Source organism: Vulpes vulpes, chromosome 10 (assembly GCF_048418805.1).
Source record: "Vulpes vulpes isolate BD-2025 chromosome 10, VulVul3, whole genome shotgun sequence".
Lineage (NCBI taxonomy): Eukaryota > Metazoa > Chordata > Mammalia > Carnivora > Canidae > Vulpes > Vulpes vulpes.
Genome location: NC_132789.1, coordinates 40,535,695 through 40,556,491, shown reverse-complemented (window position 1 = coordinate 40,556,491; position 20,797 = coordinate 40,535,695). Strand labels below are relative to the sequence as shown.

General features: G+C 44.6%; 1 long non-coding RNA gene across 1 annotated transcript; it reads right to left on the bottom strand.

Moving 5' to 3' along the window:
• Positions 1-1,885: 1,885 nt before the first annotated feature.
• LOC140594335 (uncharacterized) lies at positions 1,886-18,837 on the bottom strand. Its single transcript, XR_011995053.1, has 3 exons — positions 18,691-18,837; positions 11,250-11,297; positions 1,886-2,138 (listed from the first exon to the last, which is right to left on the bottom strand). It is a non-coding gene; the product is annotated as an uncharacterized lncRNA (long non-coding RNA).
• Between the last annotated feature and the right edge of the window lie 1,960 nt (positions 18,838-20,797).

Sequence of the window (20,797 nt, the reverse complement as noted above, 5' to 3'; positions counted from 1 at the left end):
TTTGATTTTTTAATATCGACCCACCCTTGTATCTCCGGTATAAATCCCACTCAATCATCATGTATCATTTCTTAATATATTGGTGAATTTTATTTGCAAATATTTTGTTAGGGATTTTGTATCTGTAGTCATGAGGCAATTGGTGTATAGTTTTCTTTATTTTGTACTTTATTTATTTATTTGAGAGGGAGAGCATGAGCAGAGGGAGAGGGAGAAGCGGAGTGCCTGCTGAGCAGGGAGCTGATGTGGGGCTTGATCCCAGGACCCTGAGATCTTGACCTGAGCCAAAGGCAGACGCTTAACCGACTGAGCCACCCAGGTGCCCTGGGACCAAGCATATATTGATATCAACTCTACTAAGCATTTTGCTAGGGATCCTGTTTGTAGCCCCTTCTCAGAGATTCTTAACTCAAAACCTCCTTGAGCTTTTCTTTCATTTCTCTCCTTCCTTTACTTGCTTTCTCTCTTCCTCCCTCATTTCCTTCTTTCCTTCCTTCCTCATTCCCTCTCTTCTTTCTAAAGCATTTACTCAGGAGCACCTGGGTGGCTCAGTGGTTGCGTGTCTGCCTTTGGCTCAGGTTATGACCCAGGGGTTCTGGGATTGAGTCCCACAGGGTGTTCCCCCCAGGGAGCCTGCTTCTCCCTCTGCCAGTGTCTCTGCTTCTTTCCCTGAGTCTCTCATGAATAAATAAAAATAAAATCTTTTAAAGCATTTACTGAGCATTTCCTGTCCTCAGGCACTGCTCTGTATATCAAAGAGGGTGTGATTATCTTTAGGTGGTCCTTAAAGATTCCACCTCTAAAAAGTCTTTCCAGACTCTACAAGTTGGAACAGCCCAGAGAATGTGACTGAAATTTATTTTTATTTTTATTTTTTATTTTTTTTCAGTGTGGAGAAGGGGGATTCTCCTAAGTTTATTGGGCAAGGGCTGACAAGAGGAGGGGGGTGTATGAAATTTATTTTTTTAATGTTCCCTCCCACTAATATTTCCCGAGGACCTACTGTGTATCATGCCTATAGGGTGAGGAAATAATTAAATAATTGACATAATTATAAAAAAAAAAAAAGGTAGCTAGTAACTGCTAATTACTGCAAAGATTTTATTTTATTTTTTTAAGAGTAAACTCTACACCAGTTTGGGGCTGGAACTTACAACCCTGAGATCGAGAGTTGCATGCTTCACGGACTGAACCAGCCAGGTGCCCCCAGGAACTACTAATTATTAATAATACAATTTATCATTTACATATTTGTATTATTATAATTATTGTATATTTCTAATCATACTTTTTGAGCACCTGCTCTATGACATACATAGTACTAGTCCGTTCTGTGCACTTTGTGGTTAAGGCCTCACAACCATTCAGTGAAGTAGGTCCTGTGATTAATCCCCATTTTATGTGAAGACGGAGGCTTAGAGGAGTAAGTGGTTTTCGCCAAGGGCACCCAGCTGTATTTCCACCATTTCATGGTAGGTACCAATAATGGGCATTTCCTGCCTTTTCCCGGGAAGATCACAGCGTAGGGCTGTACAGGTTGGGCTCTGTGCAAACACAGATGACAGAGGGGCAGCCCAGGTGGCTCAGCAGTTAGCGCCGCTTGCAGCACAGGGCAGAATCCTGGGGTCATGGGATCGAATCCCACGTCGGGGCTCCCTGCATGTAGCCTGCTTTGCTTGTGTCCCTATCCCCCCCCCCCCTATGAATAAATAAACCTTTCAAAAAAAAAAAAAAAAAAAAGGATGACAGACAGGGGCAGACAGGGGAGTGGGGCTGACACCCAGCCCTTGCCACAAGCTTTTTTTTTTTTGCAGGTCCCAGCTCTTTTTAGAGAATTCTTAGAATCTTCTATTTGACTTGAGGCCCAGGCCACTCCAGTGTACATTCCTCAGTCCTCTAATCTCTAACCTTCGAATCTCCTGCTTTTCTCTCCCCGGCTCTGATGGGGTGGGTGACTGGGCATGGAGGGGAGAAGAGAAGGCGGGGCCCCTGGGTTGCCCCCCCATCACCCCCACCCCACCCCGCTGTATGTCAGGCCGTCTGGTACTTTGGCGCCACCTAGCGGGTCTCTGCTGCAGCAACACGGCCGGCAACCGGGCCAAGTGGAGTACTTGAGTACTTTCTCCCGGAGAAAAATCCTTGAGAGATGAAACGGGGAGAGAAGATAAAACACAGTGGGAACTCAACGAGGGAGAGATCGTGGCTTTGGGGGAAGTAGAGCTTAGAGTCTGCATTCAGCTAGACTCGGCTCCTGTATGGACTGCATGCTAGTTGTGTGACCCTGCGCAAGGCACTTCAGTCCCCGGAGCCTCAGTTTCCCCGTTTGGGAGACGGGGAGAACACCGATGCCCCTTGATGCCCAGGACGGTGCCAAGCAAGCTTTGGACCTTTACTTTAGGCAGAGGGAACTTTGTAAGCAAAGGCGGGGACCAGGGCTGGTGTTCAGAGCACAGGGTAGGTGACCTGATGCCCCTTCCCTGTGAGTCCCTCCCCGGAAGGGAACCTGCTGCCCGTTCTAGGCTGAGCTGCGGCCCCAAGCAGGTCTGCTCCCTCGGATCTGGCCACTCTACTGGGGCCGCAGGTGCCAACCACTGGGCTTTCCCGGTGCCCTGCTGCGTTGCTGGACTGTGGCCCTGGCTTCCACGAGCTATGATAGTGCTCGGGTTTTCCTCCCACCTCTCTGGCTGTTCCTTCTGCAGCCCGTGGGGATTTCCTTGTGCTGCACGCCCTTGTTCACCTTCTTCCTCCCCATGTGCTTCCTGGGACACCTGCCCCCTCCTCTGGCTTCCCTATCACCTGTGCGCTTCCCACCTTGTTTTCCGCAGCCCGGCCTGCGCAGCTGCCTCTCGGATGTTCCACCGGCTGGGGCTATGTTCAAAATGAAATTATCTGCTGGCTCCCAAGCCCACAGCCAGCGGTGTAGGACTCTGTCCCGTTGCTCCCGCCAAAAATATGGGTGTCGGCCTTGACTCTGCCCCGTTCCTCCCCTGGTTTTATCACCACGCTCCAGTCCGGGTACTCAAATATGTTTATCTAATCCTTCCACCTGTCCGCACCCCCCCCCATCCCCGCCCCCCTCCAACCGCCTCATCCCCGACACCATCCTCTTTTGCTTGGATTATTACAACCGCCTCTGAATTTGACTCTTGGCTTCAGTTTTACCCTTTGCTTCTTATGTTCCCTTCTGGAGGCTCTAGGGGAGGGCCCATTTCCTAACATCTTTACTATTTATTTATTTATTTATAAAAGATTTTATTTATACATTCATGAGACACACACACACACAGAGAGAGGCAGAGACACAGACAGAGGGAGAAGCAGGTTCCATGCAGGGAGCCCCACGTGGGACTGAATCCTGGGTCTCCAGGATCACACCCTGGGTTGAAGGCAGATCCTAAACCACCAAGCCACCCAGGGATCCCACATCTTTGCCTTTTAGAAGCTTCCCTCATTCCTTGACTTATGACTCCCTTCTTCCATCTTCGAAGGCAGAAAGAAGACTTACATCTCTCTGACCATTCTTCCTTGGTCAGATGTCCCTACACTGCTCTCTTCTGTTTTCTTCTTCCACTTTGAAGGACCCTTATGTTTTCATTGGACCCACTCAGATAATCCAGGATAATCTCTCCATTGCAAGATCCTTAACTTAATTATATCTACCAAGACCCTCTTGCCTTGTAATCTAACAAATAAATTCACAGGTTTTGGGGGCTACAGTGTGGACGTCTTTGGAGGGCTCCTATTGTGCCTGCCACAGTCTTCTCTCTGACCTCCAAATATTTATGTCTCCCTACATGCAAAATATACTTACCTCATTTGGGATAGTTCCCCAAAGTGCCTCAAGTCTCAGCCCATTATTATTATTATTATTATTATTATTATTATTATTATTTAAGTCTCAGCCCATTAAAGTATCAACTCAAAGTCCAAAATCTCAGTCTCATCAGCTCACATTCCTGTGTCTCATCATCCCTATCATCTCTATTAGGTATCAGATGAGACTCGGTGTAATCTATGTTGGGGTGGAGCTGCTTTCCCTCTGTGGACCCATGGAACCAGAAAACAAGTTCTTTGCTCCCAGAGTAGAAGGTCGGGATTGACATATGGTCACAGTTACAGACATTCCTGTGATAAAAGAGGGAAAAAATGGAAGAAATAAAGGAGTCATGGGTCCCATGTAATTTCAAAATGAAATTACAAATTCCATTAAGCATCAAGGCGTAGGGATAATACTCTGGCTCAAGGCTCAGCCCTGTGAGTCATTCTTTTCTTTCTCATGAAAGACAACACCTGCTTTCAGTAGGGCCATTTTATCAGCCTCTTTCCTGCCTGCAGAATTTTGGGAGCCTCGCAGCCTTCTTTCATTTCAGACTTTGTCCCTCTCCATCTGGGTTCCACTGTGTCTCCTGGTGTGAAAGTCTCAAGAACCTTGTGGGGCTCTCGTGTAGGTCTCAGATTTTTGCTCCCTTAGGCTAGAGGCTCATTCATAGATGCTCCCTGGATAATTCAGTTTCTATTTTTGGCTTCTGTTGAGACAGCCGATGTGATCTATGAGTCATACACTAAGTCTCTTCAAAAGGCCTTTTACGAGGCACCAGGGTGGCTCAGCGGTTGAGCATCCGACCACCTTGGGCTCAGGGTGTGATCCCGGGTCCTGGGATCGAGTCCCGCATTGGGCTCCCTGCAGGGAGCCTGCTTCTCCATCTGCCTGTTTCTCTGCCTCTCTCTGTGTGTCTCTCATGAATAAATAAATAAATAAATAAAATCTTTAAAAAAAAAAGACCTTTTACATGGTGACCAAATACTTGGACTTTTGGATCTTTCTGAGATGTTCACAAAAGGTTGTCTGGTCACACCCTCAGCTTTTTCTCTAAAAGTACACTTTTCCTTTTCTTCTTTTTAAAATATTTTATTTTATTTTTATTATTTTAAAAAAGATTTTATTTATTTATTCATGAAAGACAGAGAGAGAGAAAGGCAGAGACACAGGCAGAGGGAGAAGCAGGCTCCCTGCAGGGAGCCGGAGGTGGGACTGGATCCCTGGTCTCCAGGATCACACCCTGGGCCGAAGGCAGGCGCCCAACCCCTGAGCCACTCAGGGATCCCCAAAAAGCACACTTTTCCTGATACTGAATCTTTTCGTCTTGATATCATTTGCAATCCAGATCGGCTGAGAATTGCTCCGCATCATCAAGCCCTGGTTTGAGTTGGTTTGACTGTTTCTTCTCCGTGGATCTGTGTCCCCTGTCTTTAAGGCAAGTGGCAGGAAGGAGCCAGGCCACATCCTTCAACGCTTTGCTTGGAAATCTCGGTGACATACCGTAGTTCATTGTTTATAAGTTCTGCTTTCCACACGCCTGCAGGACATGCAATTCGAGGCCTCTTGCGACTGTGGACCGAGTTTTTTTTGTTTTTTTTTTAAGATTTATTTATTTGTTCATGATAGACAGAGAGAGAGAGAGAGAGAGAGAGAGAGGCAGAGACACAGGCAGAGGGAGAAGCAGGCCCCACGCCAGGAGCTCGACGTGGGACTCGATCCAGGAACTCCAGGATGGCGCCCTGGGCCAAAGGCAGGCGCTAAACCGCTGAGCCATCCAGGGATCCCCTGGACCGAGTTTCTGACACTGCGTTCTTTGTTTCCTTCTTAACTCTCCCAGCAGCACCTGTAACGTCCATCCTCACACCCAGGCTGTGCCCATGGCGCGGGCGGCCTCAGGGGTGGCTTATGCTTTCTCCTCCGTGCCCCTCACTTCCGAGTCTACACTGGCAGAGTCGTTAACATCCTTATATATTTTTTAAAGACTTTATTCATGTGATATAGAGACAGAGAGAGAGAGAGAGAGAGAGCACAAGCAGGAGGAGCAGCAGGCCAAGGGGGAGGAGGAAGTAGGTTCCCTGCTAAGCAGGGGGCCCGATGTAGGACTCGATCCCAAGACCCCAGGATCATGACCTGAGCCGAAGGCAGATGCCCAACAGACTGAGCACCCCCCCAGGCCTCCCCAATAACATCCTTACCGCTACTAAGTCAGTTCAGGGCAGTCTAGGCCAGGTGTTCGTTTCCTGTGGCTCCTGTACCAAACGACCACACCCTTAGTGGCTTAAAGGGATACAAATGTGGTAGCTCAGAGTCCTGTAGGTCAGAAGTCCAACCCTGGGATAAAATCACCATGTGAACAGGTCGGCCTTCCTTTCTGGAGACTCTAGGGAGGTCTATTTCCTTCCTCTTTCTACCTGCTAAAGGCTTTCGCATCCCCTGGCTTGTGGCCCCTTCATCTCCGAAGCCAGCAACAATAGATCTTTCTTTCTTTCTTTATCTTTTTTTTAAGATTTTATTTATTTATTCTTGCGAGACAGAGAGAGAGAGAGAGAGAGAGAGAGGGAGAAGCAGGCTCCATGCAGGGAGCCCGACTTGGGACTTGATCCCGGGTCCCCAGGATCATGCCCTGGGCTGGAGGCGGCCCTAAGCCGCTAAGCCACCTGGGCTGCCCACGATAGATCCTTCTGACCGTTTCTTCCAGCACAAAGTCCCCTCTGCATCCCTCTTCTTCCTCCCTTGTCCATTTTCATGGATGCTTGTGGTTGAGCCCAGCAGGTTCATCCAGGACCGGCTCCTCCTCTGGATCCTGACTTTAATCGCACCTGCGATGCCCTTCCTGCTGGCTCATGTCACGTAGTCGCAGGTCCCCGGGATTGGCCCCAGATACCTGGAGGGAACATTGTTCTGCCTCCCACACCCTCCAAAAGTTAACCCACGTGGTCTCTCCCAAGGGACTTGGTCATGTTTGTCTCCTGCTTGAAATTCTTCAAGGGCTCCGCATGGACTTGGGGTACAGACCAAGTTCCTACATCAGCTGATCTAGAACAACCTTTGTGATCGTTACTGCTGGAGGACACTGTCTCTCGCCTTCCCTCCCTGTGGCCTCAAGCGCCCGGCCTTGCAGCCATGCTGCCTCCTGGCAGCCGCGCAGTTTCCACGAAGCCATCAAGCTCCCGGTTCGGCTAGCTCACACTTACTGTTCTTCAGGTCAAGTGGAGGCATCATCCTTTTCCAGAGCCATCCCTGGGTTGTCTGCCCCTGCCCTCCTCCCCCCTGCCACATGCTCCAGCACCCCCCCCCCATCAGAATGCATCGTGTGGCATTGGCATGACTGTGGACTTCACAGCTCCCCTAGTAGACTGCGAGGGCCATGAGGGCAGGGCTGTGTCCTTGGTGGCCAGCCAAGATCCCCTGTGAGACAGGCTCCTCATGAGTGTTTGCTCTGGCAAGTAATGGGCATGATTCCTTCCAGCTCACACCTTCTGTTCTTCGAGCTCTCACTGCAGGATGTGCTCGAGGATTTTGGCAGAGGTGTTCAAGGCAATCATCACGCTAGTGGGAGCCACCCGAGCTGCGAATGGGGGTGGGGTGAGAGGGCTGAGCGGTGGGCAGGGCCACTGACGACTGTGCAGGTGTCAGCTGATTCCCAGGTCTGGAGCCAACACTTCAACTATACCATCACCCTCCAGATTAGTCCAGGAGGAGTTTCCATTAATGGAAAGGAACTTGAAAAGGTTGACACTTATTTTGTTTTGATGTCTATTGTTGTTTGTAAAAAAAAAAAAAAACCAAAAAAAAAAACAAAAAAAAACAAAAACAAAAATAGGGACGCCTGGATGGCTCAGCGATTGGGCGCCACCCTTTGGTTCAGGTCATGATCCCAGGATCCGGGATCAAGTCCCGCATCAGGGTTCCTGCAAGAAGCCTGCTCTTCCCTCTGCCTGTGTCTTTGCCTCTCTCTCTCAGTCTGTGTCTCTTATGGATAAATAAATACATCTTTACAAGAAACCAAAAATAATAAATAGCATTCAGACTCCCATCTCTTAAAAATGTCCCCTCTGTGTCTCTCTTGAGTGGTTTCTACAAACACAAGCACACACACGCACACACATGCAGGCACCTGTGCACGATTTACTTTTCTTCAATATGTCAAGATATCATGAATGTCTTTCCTACTAAGTGCATAAAAATTTCCCTTCTTTTTAAATACCTGCATCTATTATGTATAACAGCATAATGTTAAAGCCACATCCCACTAATGAAGGACATTGATATTGCCTCCAATCTTTTGCAGTTACCCGTGTGCTTTCCCGTATCCAAATCTTAGTAGTGGTCTCTCCCCAACCAAATTCAAGTTCATTTCGCTCAGCTTCTCCCCTCACTTTGCCACTATCTTGCCTCCTACCCAAAATTCCGTCCTGTCCCAGGCTTTGTACTTCAGGATCAGGAACAGGTGGAGAGATGGGGCAGGAGGAAAGGAAGAGAACAGAAAGTTAGAGGCTTGCATTTGGTGGTTTGGCCAGGGAAAGGACCAGTGTCATTGGAAGTTAGGGAGGGGTATGGTCACAGCTTACAGAAAAGTTTATCACTCTTTGAGAGACACAAGCTTGCCATTCTTCTCTTTTTTTAAAAAGATTTTACTTATGTATTCATGAGAGACACACAGAGAGAGGCAGAGACACAGGCAGAGGGAGAAGCAGACTCCATGCAGGGAGCCCAATGTGGGGACTTGATCCTGGGACCTCAGGATCACACCCTGGGCCAAAGGCAGATGCTCAATCGCTGAGCCACCCAGGGATCCCCTTATCATTCTTCTCTACTGCCACTTAATTTTGATGGCTAAACATCTTTGAATGTGACTCCATGTGGAGACTGGGCTGCCAGGAGTCCCGGAATGTGTTAGGATCACACAAGCAATGCTACAGTGAATGCCACTGGATATGCTTCTTCTGGTGCCTCTGCTATTATTTCTGGGGGATCAATCTCTAGGAGAGGAGTTGATTGGTCCAATAGTATGTGCATTGAAAATCCACTCCAAAAATGTTTCAAACTACTTTCAAGAGGTTTGGAACCATTTTCTACTCCTGCTACAGTTTATGAACCTGGCCATTTCTCTACACCCTCATCAATTCTAGTTCTTGTCTATCATTTACGAGTGAGCTACTGTGATAGAAAAAACGTGCAAGAGCCAAGTAACTTCTTCTTTCATTATTAGGGAGATTGTGCAAGGCATTTTGATTGCACCATTTTGACCTAGTTGAGTTTTTCACCCTGTATTTATGAGTATAAATGTTTTTTTTAGTATAAATGTTTTAATCAGAATCATACCAAGTGCTTTATAGACCTAATGCCTTCAACATGTCTAGTGTCCAGTGAGTTGCCTAAAGCTGCACGAGAAGCAGCAGAGGTAGGTTTAGAAATCAGCATTCTTGATAAATTAACCAAAGAGATAAAAGACTTATTCTCTGGAAACTAAAGCACTGATGAAAGAAATTGAAGATGACACAAAGAAATGGAAAGACTTCCATGCTCATGGATTCGGAGAACAAATATTGTTAAAATGTATATACTCTCCAAAGCAATCTACACTTAAAAAAATGTGTTATTTATTTATTTATTTATTTATTTATTTATTTGAGAGAAAGACACAGAGAGAGAACAAGTATGACCCAGGGAGGAGCAGAGGGAGGAGGACAAGCAGATTCCATGTTGAGTGTGAAGCCTGACTTGGAGCTTGATCTCACCATCCTGACACTATGACCTGAGCTAAAATCAAGAGTCAACTGCTTAGCCAACTGAGCCACCCAGGTGTCCCAGGTGCCCCAGCAATCTATACATTTAATGTAATCCCTATCAAAATACCAAAAGCATTTTTCACAGGACCAGGACAAATAATCCTAAAATTTGTGTGGAACCACAAAAGACTCCAAATAGCCAAAGCAACCTTGAAAAAGAACAAAACGGGAGGCATCACAATCCTAGATTGCAAGATATACTACAGAATTGTAGAAATTAAAACAGTATGGTACTGGCACAAAAATAGACACATAGATCAACAGAACAAAAGACACAACCCATAAATAAGCCCATGATTATATGGGCAATTAATCTATGACAAAGGAATGTAATGGGAAAAAGAAAGTTCCTTTAAATAGTATTGGAAATACTGGACAGCTACATGCAAAAGAATGAAACTGGACCACTTTTCTACACCATACACAAAAATAAACTAAACATGGATTATAGACCTAAATGTGAAACCTGAAACTATAAAAATCCTAGAAGAGAGCACAGGCAGTAATTTCCCTGACATTGGCTGTAGCAACATATTTCTAGATATGTCTCCTGAGGCAAGGGAAACAAAAGCAAAAATAAACTTTTGGAGCCGCACCAAAATAAAAAGCTTCTGCACAGCGAAGGAAACAATTGGCAAAACTAAAAGACAACTGCCTGAATGGGAAAAGTTGTTTGTAAATGACATATCAGGTAAAGGGTTAGTATCTGAAGTATATGAAAACCGTATACAGCTCAACACCAAAAAACCCAAATAATCCAACTAAAAAAAATGGGCAGAAGACATGAGCAGATATTTTTCCAAAGAAGACATGTGGATGGCCAACACACACATGAAAAGATGCTTGACATCACTCATCAACAAGGGAATGCAAATCAAAGCCAGCGTGAGATACCACCCCACACTGGTCAAAATGGCTGAAATCAACAACACAAAAAACAACTGATGGTGAAGATTTGGAGAAGAAGGCACCTTTGTGCACTGTTGGTGAGAATGCAAACTGGTGCAGGCACTGGAAAACAGTATGGAGATTCCTCAAAAAGTTAGAAATAGAACTACCATTTGATCTGGTGATTCTACTGCCCAAAGAATATGAAAACACTAATTTGAAAAGATATAAGCCCCCCCACTATGTTTATTGCAGCATTATTTACAATAGTCAACATATGGAGTCAACAGGTGTCCATTGATAAATGAACTGATAAAGAAGATGTGGTATACATAAATACGCGTACACATACAGGATGGGGAGGCAGGAATATGCAATGGGATAAAGAAAGTCTCTTTTGTCATATGTGTGTGTGTGTGTATGTGTGTGTGTGTGTATACACACACAATGGAATATTACTCAGTCATAAAAAGGAACGAAATCTTGCCTTTTACAATGACATGGATGGATCTAGAGGGGTATAATGCTAAGTGAAATAAGTCAGAGAAAGACAAATACCATATGATTTCACTCACGGGGAATTTAAGGTAGAAAACACACAAAGAAAAAGAGACAAACCAAAAAAAAAAAAAAAAAGAGACAAACCAAAAGCCAGACTCATAACTATAGACAACAAACTGGTGGTTACCAGAGCGGGGGTAGGTAGGAGGGTGGGAGAAATAGGTGATGGGGATTAAGTGTACACTTACCGTGATGAGCACTAATGAATAGAATTGTGGAATCATTACATTGTACACCTGAAATTAATATAATACTGTATGTTAATTATACTGGAATTAAAATGTTAAAAAGAAAGAAATCAGCTTCCCTGATTCTCAGTTGTGAACTATGTCTACCGGGTCATGTACCCCTGCCCCCAGCAGGAAGCAGCTGGTGGAGAACAGAACACCCCAGTTTACAAAGTGGGCTTACGTCATGATCTTTTTTTTTAGGTTCTGAGTTTTAAATCTCTCTGAAAGAACCAGTCATTTCTCTGTTCTACTATATCCTATTACTTATTTATCCTACAAGCTTTTTTTAGAGTGCTCGGTACTGAGCCTGCTACAGTGAAAGTGATGTTTCAGCTGCACTGTGTAGATGGGCAGAAACACCTGGATGTTTCCTTGAATGTCTAGGGCAGGATATTAATTTGGCAGCCCTTAAGTCAATAGTCCTTAAATATTTATTCAAAATTTATTTAGCAGAGAGGATGAATTCTATATAAATAAAGGTTGGAGAAGAAAGCCTATTGGGGGATGTATTCTCTTTCTTTCTCATTATATCCTAAGCAATTCAGCTCTGGCCCCAGACTTGCAAAACAAAAGTTGTGCTATTGACTAGACTCATCCATCCTTTTTAGAAGTTGGTTGCAGGGTGCCTGGGTAGGTCAGTTGGTTAAGCGCCTGTATTTGGCTTAGGTTGTGATCTTCGGGCTCTGGGATCAAGACCCGCATCAGGCTCCCTGCTCAGTGGGGAGCCTGCTTCTCCCTCTCCCCTGCCCCTCCTCCTGCTCATGCTTCTCTCTCAAATAAATAAAAAAAAGATAAAAAATAAAGTTGTTTGCATCACCTTCAGGGGTTTCGTGAGCAAAGCCTTGGAGTCTCAGCGCTCCATTCCCACCCAACAGTTATACACATTCTTGAGAGGGGTTTGACTTTTTTTAAAAATACAATCAACCCTTATGTTTCTAGGGTTTCCTTTCATGATTTGGGTTCTAGATCTGAGTGGGAGCTGGCCAAAGGAAGAGGAGGGATGAAGTGGGGATGAGGGGTGTGGAGTAAGGTGTGATCTTCCAGGCAGGGGGAACAGCAAATGGAGGCCCAGAGGGGAGGAGAATCCTGACTTTTAGAAGAACTGAAATTGTATCTGGCTGGAGGGCAGAGGGAGAGAAAAGTGTGAAGTCAAAGTTTCTTCCTCTTCTTATAGATCATATTAGAAAAATAGTCTTCAGACCTGGTATTTTTCTATATGTTATACTTTTCAAATCATTTTTTAATAAGATTTTATTTATTTTATTTTATAGAGAGAGAGCACAAGCAGGGACAGAGGGAGCGGGAGAAGCAGGCTTTCCACTGAGCAAGGAGCCTGATGTGGGGCTTGATCCCAGGACCTTGGGATCATGACCTGAGCTGAAGGCAGACACTTAACCAACTGAGCCACCCTGGTGCCCCTCAAATCATTTTTGTATCTATCTGTGGTGTCCACCAGAGTATGCATGAGGAGTTAAACAATGGGACCCATGCAACTGATTTCCCTGCCCTAACCTCCCACCTCTACAGAAATACGTTACTCAACTAGCCTCTATGTTCACAAAACTGTGAATAAATCTGTGAAGAAAGTTACAATACATAATTATTTTTTTTTACAGTACATAATTCTTTATGGATTTTGGGGATCATTTCCTTTGGAGTCATTTCCTTCCTAGTGCTAGAAGCACAGACCCTAGAGCACAGGGTCTGATCTTCTTCTTCTTCTTCTTCTTCTTCTTCTTCTTCTTCTTCTTCTTCTTCTTCTTCTTCTTTTTTTAAGGTATTTAATATACCACTGGTGGTTTTCCAGAAAAAAAAATTAAACCAATTCAAACTTCCAACAGCACTTAGTGAAAATATATAGTTCCCTATATCCTTAACAACACTGGGTATTATAATTAAACTTCTTTTGCTGACTTGATGTATTTCTTCCAATAAGGCTAAATATTTTTCTTATGTCTATTCATGATTTATACTCTTTCTGTGAATTGCCTTCAGCTAACTAACTCTTTATCTTTCTTTTGGAAGGCTTTTTTATTTGTAGTGTAGTAGGATCCTAACCCTCTGCCAATTTGTGGTGCATATTTTCCCAGCTTGTTGGTTGCTTGTAAATATACTTTTTGATTTTTTTAACATATAGATTTAAATCTTTTGTACATGTGAATTCTTTTATGTCTTTGTGCTTAGGAAACTCTGTGGTGGTAACCTCTAGAAAGTTACCTTTTACGGATTGATTTTGGTATGTTTCCAATTTTTCAGTATTATAAATAGTGCTTAAAGAATATCCTTGCATTCAGCTATAATTACTGCTTAAGGATAAATTCCTGAAACTGGAATCATCATGATAGGATATGCACTATTCTGAGACATCTAATATATATTCCTGAATTGTTCCCAGGATTGGGAGGTTGGGTTAATAAGTCACACACCCCTCCTCCCAGCCGTATACAGTATTACTGGTTTTCAACCCCTAGCCCAAATGAGGGTATCATAATTTTAAAAGCTTTGCCAACATAACAGATGAAACTGAATTTGATTATTCCAGTAATTTGTATTTCTTTCTGGTGAGAGGAAAGTTTTTTTCATATTTATTTATCATTTTGTTTTTCTTTAATCAAAGCACTTGCTCATATCCCCTACCCTGTTTTTCTATTGGGACTTTCAATTTATTAAATTCTCTCACAATTGCATTTCTGTAAAATTTTCTGAGATTACTATTTCTGCTTTTTGTGGTCAATGTTGCTGCTGTGTTATTTACTGCAAAGACTTTTATGACTTCAGTGATAGGGTGAAGGTCAAAATAGCCCTGCTGTTTATAATTAATAATTAATAATAAAGATAGGCACCACTTGTTAAACACCCTACAATATTCCAGATACGTCTCATACATTATCTCAAATTTTTATAACAGCTCTTATTTTTTAAAAGATTCTAGTTATTTATTTGAGAGACAGAGAGCATTGGAACAGGAGGAGGGACAGAGGGAGAGGGAGGGGAAGAAGCAGACTCCCGGCTCAGCTGGGATCCCAGGGGGATCTCAGGATAGGGGCTGGATTCTAGGATGGGATCACAACCTGAGCCGAAGGCAGATGCTTAACCATCTGAGCCACCCAGGTGCCCCCATAACCACCCTTAATTCCATGCTAAAGATAGGAGCCTGAGGCATATAGAGATTAAGTATCTTGTCTGAGGTCACGCAGTGAATAAGTGGAGAGCTCTTTACTATTTCTAATCCTCATGTTATTTTCTCTGCAGTCCAAGCACCCTTTCCTCATCCTTTCTAAGGTCACTTACCGGAGCACCTTTCCCAATGTGGCAGCTCATAGGCGGCTGTTGGAAATGACAGAGGGCTGGTAAGTCAGAAAGAAGACAAGCATTGTCTCCAACCATTCCATAGAGTCAAGATTGGTGGAGTGGGCTCTCCAGCCCTCTAAGAGGCTGTGAGGGTGAATTTCCCTCTCGTGAGGAGGGGCAGGTAGGTGGCCATGGGATGCTCATCTCAAAAAGCCGTGGAATGGTAGCCCAGCTAGGTGCTCTGAATTCAATGAATGCACCACATGATGAAGCCAACGGTTGGACATCATTAGTACTAGAGACCAGGCCAGGTGAGCCAGCAGAGAAATCACTGGTTTCTCCAGCCATGACCTTCAGCAGACACCCAAACAGAACCTCAGAGTGCCTGTGCCTCAGAGTGCAAGGCTCAGATCGGACCCGTCACACGGTGTTGGAGATTAGCAAAGGTTACAAAGGTCAGCGTCCCTACCCAAGGACACTGTAAGAGCATGACCGGAAGAGGTCCAGGAATCAGTGAGGACTTTGGGAAAAGAGGAAACTGGGCTGACATGTCTCTTTCTGGGAAGAAATAAAGCCAAGAGGAAGACAGTATCATTGGCGCAAAACCGAATTTGTGTGGTGGTTTGCAAATCTGGACCACTTCCTGTTCAGGCACTAGTTGTGTCATATGTTTGGGTAAGTAGGGCCCTGTAAGCTGGGTCGAGGGAAGTTCCTACCTAATCAAGGGTGCTAACTGTTGAGGTCTGTTGAGTTTACTTGGGTGAATATTCTCAGTGTGTGGTACTTAAAGGGCCAAGAACATAAAAGTCTTCTTAAACTCGGGGATTAATCCAAAATAACCAAAATAACACCACGGGGGAGCAGGTTTGGTCACCTGAAGAACATTTCTGTGTCCTCTTCTAAAACAAACATTTTTTAAAGCTCTGTTGTTCGTTTTGATTTTTGTAAAGTGATTTCTTTTTGAGTCAAGAAAAATGAGTGATACTATTTGGCCCCACCATGCTTGCCCACTTATTAAAATAATGATCATGAGCCTCCAGGGTTGAGACTTCTAAGACTCAAGGTGGGGAGCAGGTCCATTGATCTTACTTTTTACCAGGAATCACAGGGGTAAATCATAGGCAAATTCCTTTGCATTCATTCCACCCCTGCCCCCCCACCCTTGGAAAAATCCACACCTGTTCCACTTTCTGGTGCCTTCCTGGGGTGCCATCCTAGAGCGCCATAGCTGTGATGGAAAGCTGGTAGATCTCTCTTCACAGATATCCCATGTCTTCCTTTCTCCTTGTATGGGAATGGTGACAAGACTGAGAGGTTTTTGGAGAGAAAAGGACCTCTGTGACAGGCAAGTGTTTCTCCCATGCTTGAGGAGAACCTGTCCCTCTCTTGGCACTTGTTGGAGATTGTCCATTGCAGACATTGCACAGAAAAAGGTTCTGGATGGGAAAATGGAATCCTGGGTCTAGTCAGAACTCTATCCTTTTCCAGTTAACCTGGATCTAGAAACCAGAGTCTGAATGTATTCTGGTGATTAAAAAAAATGTTAATGACTAATTCCTTGACTCCTGAGAGAAGCGATTCCTAAATTAGTCTGGGTTACACATGTAGCACCCACTCCTCAGAAAAGTGCACATACCCACACAGCCATGAAACTTGTCAGATCGTTGCAGAGCCTTGACAAAGTGCCAAAGGCCATTTGTGGCCCTAGGTAAAGATGCTCTCCAAGCTTTAATGGTACCAGGAGAAAGGTGGAGTCCAACCTCCTCAGCACACACACAGGGAGGGCCCTTTGTGATCTGACCCCTGCCCTTCTTCAGCTTTTCCTGATGCTCACCACCTGCATCCTCTCTAACAACTTGTGGTTCTTCTTTTTTACTTCTGCATGCTAATCTCCCTGCCTGGAATCTTCTCCCTGGCTGCCTGGAAACCGTGATGAACGCTATGAAGGCAGAGTGAAGCACTTCTTTTCTTGTGTGATGTGTACCCACTCAGGACATTTTGCTGGGCTGTTTGGCCAATGGTATCAAAGTAGCCACAATGTCAAATCTCCATGTTAAAGTGTAGGAAGTTTGCTGTAAGCTGCTAGGGCAGGATGGGTTTCTCTGTTCTCTCTTGTTCTTTCCCCCGCTCATTTCTGATGGAAAGGGGTTCCTTTAACATAATGAATTATGATCAGAGCCAATGTTCCATGAGAGGCAGATGACAGTAAGAATGAGATTTCTATGTCTTCAATTCTCCCAGCTGAAGAATTTGGAAGTTCTAAGCCTACTTTTGCAGATAAGTGTTAGGATCTTTTGCCGCTTTCCGAGGTGGGAGTCAGGAGTGATGGTATCTGTGGCCCTGACTGTGGCACTGTGGCAGGCGTTGTTTTCCGGCTGGCCCCAGCCATTCCCAGCCCTTTCTCTCCTGCTGCCTCCCCCCAGAGGGGCTGGAAAGCTAGGTCCATACTTTCCCAGCTGCCTTCATAGTTAGGTGTTGAGCCATGAAATCTAGTTCTGGCCCAGGAGTTCTAAGGGAAATGTCTTTTGGGACTTTCTAGGAAACATTTTAATTCTTGATAAGAGGAACAGCCACACTGGAGACATTCCTTTTTCCTCCTTTTTGCCTTCAAAGATATTGTGATGTCTGGAACTGTGGCAACTATTTTGTGACCATGAGGTAATTTGCATGCACGGTGGTTCTCAAACTTGAGTGTGTATCAGCAGCACCCAGAGGGCTACTTAAAATATAAGTGTTATGTTTTAAGTTTTATAGTATAAATTTTATTTATTTATTTTTTAATTTATTTATGATAGTCACAGAGAGAGAGAGAGAGAGAGAGAGAGAGAGAGAGGCAGAGACACAGGCAGAGGGAGAAGCAGGCTCCATGCACCGGGAGCCCGACGTGGGATTCGATCCCGGGTCTCCAGGATCGCGCCCTGGGCCAAAGGCAGGCGCCAAACCGCTGCACCACCCAGGGATCCCTATGGTATAAATTTTATATAGCCTCCCTCCCAGACTTCTGACTTTTAGGTCTGGAGCAGGGCTGGGAATTTGCATTTCTAACAAATTTCCAGGTGATGCTGATGCTGTTGGGCTTGGAACACACTTTAAGATCCACTGAACAAGGGGATCCCTGGGTGGCTCAGCAGCTTGGCGCCTGCCTTGGGCCCAGGGCGTGATCCTGGGGTTCTGGGATCAAGTCTCACACCGGGCTCCCTGCATGGAGCCTGCTTCTCCCTCTGCCTGTGTCTCTGCCTCTCTCTCTCTGTGTCTCTCATGAGTAAATAAATAAAATCTTAAAAAAAAAAAAAAGATCTACTGAACATGGATGAAAATTCCACAGGCTGATGATGGCAAAATAGGGTGCTAGAGTCTAAATGCTGACGGCCTTGTCAGGGAGCTGAATAAATGTATATGATTGCTCTGCCTCTGTATTTCTTGTTCTGTTGATATTTGTTTAGTTGGGTTTTCTTATAATGTACATTCAAAAGCATTCTGAACTTACAGAGAGCTGGGCACTGTGGAACAGGCAAAAGGAGAACAAAATCTAGGTGAGTGCCCATTTAAGGCCAATCTGGAATGGAATAAAAACTGCCTCGACAGGAAATATTTTGAAATATCTCTTAGCATCAGTGAGTGTTGATATACTAAGGTTATGGGGTTTTGAAAAGTATTAGGTTAATTAAATTTTTTTTAAATAAAAAACTTGTACATAGCTAAAAAGCCAATTAGTTATACAAGGCTTATAATGACACATGATAATGCCATGGCCCACCCTTACCCTCTACCCCTCACTGATCCCTACTCCTCTCAACTTTTGCAATGTTTCTTCTAGAATTTATGAATTTACCTAAACGACATGATTATAAGATCATTATATACCCTTTCATCTCTGTTTATTCACTTCCTGCTATGGAAGATAAGAATTTAGATTTCTTTATATATCCTCCCTCCTTTCCATGCCATAAACTTCTTCTCCCACATTTCCCCAATATAGTTAGGTAACAATGTTTTGTTAAATTAATGCTCAATACCTGTGATATAATGACTAACTAGTACTGACAGATGAACTCTGATTACATTTCTTTTCTGGTTAGACTTTCTTCCCCTTGCGCTCAATACTCACCCCATTTTTTATTTGCTTCATCTTCTATGAATCTCTGATTAATCCATCCATTCATCCTCTGACAGAAGAGAACTTCCTTTTAGTTCCAACACATCAGCTCATCTATATGTTTCCTTTTTCCTGGCTCTGTCCTGTTCTAAAGTTTCTGTCCTCTGGCTCCAATCTGGAGTAGGCATTCTGCAAAATCATCACCCTGGAATTCCCCTTCACCAGCACACTGGGAATGACCTTTGTCTTTTTCCTGTGCTAAATGCTCTGTTTTCTGGACTTGGTGTTTTCCCTTTTCTTGGTTTATTCGGTCATTTTTGACAAAACAAGCAGGGGAGGTGACCTGATTAGAGTTCCAAGAGGAAACTTATGGCTGATGCAAAAGAGGCAGTTGAAGAGAGTTTAAGGAAAGGATATTTATTTATTTATTTATTTATTTATTTATTTATTTATTTTAAGTAGGCTCCATGCCCAGCACGGAGCCCAGTGTGGGGCTTGAATTCACAACTCTGAGACCAAGACCTGAGCCGAAATCAAGAGTCAGATGCTCAGATGCTTAACTCAGCCACCCAGGCGTCCCTAAAGAAAGGACCATTCAAAAAATTATGGGCAGGGTTAAAAACACCAACAAGGGGCATGATGGATGTACATCGGGCTAGCTACAGCAAAAAGCTATTGTCTCTCAAGCCTGACAGGGCAAAAAGAGAGGGTAGTCCCAGAATGGCCACAGCTGGAGGAGAGCGCCACCCTCACAGGACTCTAGCTGTCACTTAGGGGTGTGATGGTTCTGCCAGCAGGAAGGAAGCAGAGAAAATAACTCAGCTTCTCTCCACCTCTGCCCTCTGGTTTCCCAGTCATGCCTACCATTGGCTGAAGCCAATCAGATGTCAGCCTGCCATGGGGCTGTCTTGCTCAGTAGTTGCCTCTGGGGGCAAGAACAGGGTGAAAGGTGGAATGGATATAGAGGGGCAATGGGGCACAGCCAGCACAGCAGGTAAGAGTTTGAAATCTAGTGTAACTAAAAGTGTCTCTCTTCAACACAGCCTCTAGAGCAATGCTTTGGCTGATATGGAATTCTGGGTTGGCAACTCTTTTTACTCAAAAATTTCAAGGCAATATTCTATTGTCTCCTGGTTTCCAAAGTTGCTATTGAGAACTCTGTGCCATTCTGATTCCTGATCCTTTTTATGTGACTTGTTTTTTTTCCTTCCTGGAAACTTAAGATCTGTCTTTCCCCCCAGTGTTCTGCAAGGTGGTAAGGGGTGAGTTTCTATCATTGTACAGCAGGGTCCACAGAGTAGGCTCAGGCCAGGTATCCTTGCTCAGTGCCTCCTGACTGAGCCCTGAAAATGCAAGAAATGTGAATGTAGGTGCATTGTTATGTAGCTATAATCCACCACTCATGTGTGATGTCTGGTCATTATTATGCACCTCTGGACAACACAACACAATCCCATTGGTGGGGAGTGAGGCTGGGATTCAGATATTGCCAATACAGACAACTATGTCTCCTCTCCCAGAATCCATGCTGGTTGACAGTAATGGGCAGTTATATTGTGAAACTAGGGTTGAGGAGGGAAGAGACAGAGATATTTAATAAGAGTGGGAGCATAAACTGTTTTGAAGAAAGTGGTGGGTTTGTATTGACATGAAGCCTGTTCCCATCAGGGTCCTTGGGTCCCTGGTGATGGGTCTGAACCCCCAGGTTAGAGGGAGAGGTTCAAAAGCTAGGCAAGCTGTCTTTAACAAAGACTGTGAGACTACATACAAGTAATTTGGGGCCCAAATGATGATGTATGACACAGAGTTGGGGAGAGGCCACTCTATCCCTCTTTGCAAGGGATCTCCTGGAATCCCAAGGAGTCCTGGTGCTATGAACATCAAGAAGGAATGCTGTTGACATAGACAGCAGCTTTCTCATAGTGGGCTCCATCAGCAACAGAAAAGCATGGCTCTTCCAAGAGTGTCAGGCTGTGGAGATTGAGCCTATGAGCCAGGAAGTAGGCTTTCACCAGACATGAAATCTGTTGACCATGGACTTCCCAGTCTCCAGAACTGTGAGAAATATATTTCTGTTGTTTGTAAGCTAGACAGTCTACCGTATTCCGTTATGGCATTC